Source organism: Populus euphratica, unplaced genomic scaffold (genome assembly GCF_000495115.2).
Source record: "Populus euphratica unplaced genomic scaffold, PopEup_1.0 scaffold50.1, whole genome shotgun sequence".
NCBI classification, from domain to species: Eukaryota; Viridiplantae; Streptophyta; class Magnoliopsida; order Malpighiales; family Salicaceae; genus Populus; species Populus euphratica.
This window is the reverse complement of record NW_011499870.1, coordinates 1490026-1490397: the sequence shown is the minus strand read 5'-3', so window position 1 is coordinate 1490397 and position 372 is coordinate 1490026.

Below are 372 nucleotides of genomic sequence, written 5' to 3'. Positions count from 1 at the left end.
ATTTAGTTTATACATTGAGGTTTTTTTTATTATTATTAGTATTTTTTTTAATATTTATCAACACATATAATATAATTGTCAATTTATTTTATTAAACACAGATATTGAATTCTCATTTCCTAACTAGAATATTTTTTGATATTAAGAAAAAAAATTGAAAGCATCTATAAATTTCTTTTTCCTTGCAACTTAACTTTTAATTTGACCATGATTTTATATTTTATATAAAGTGATTAGTACTTAAAAGTGCATTTTAATCATGGTTTTATATCATCATTTTGCACTTGAAATATCAATAACTCCTTAACACAAAACATGTTTTATAATAATATATCTAATAATGTAAGATACCTTTAATTTGTGGTAAATGTC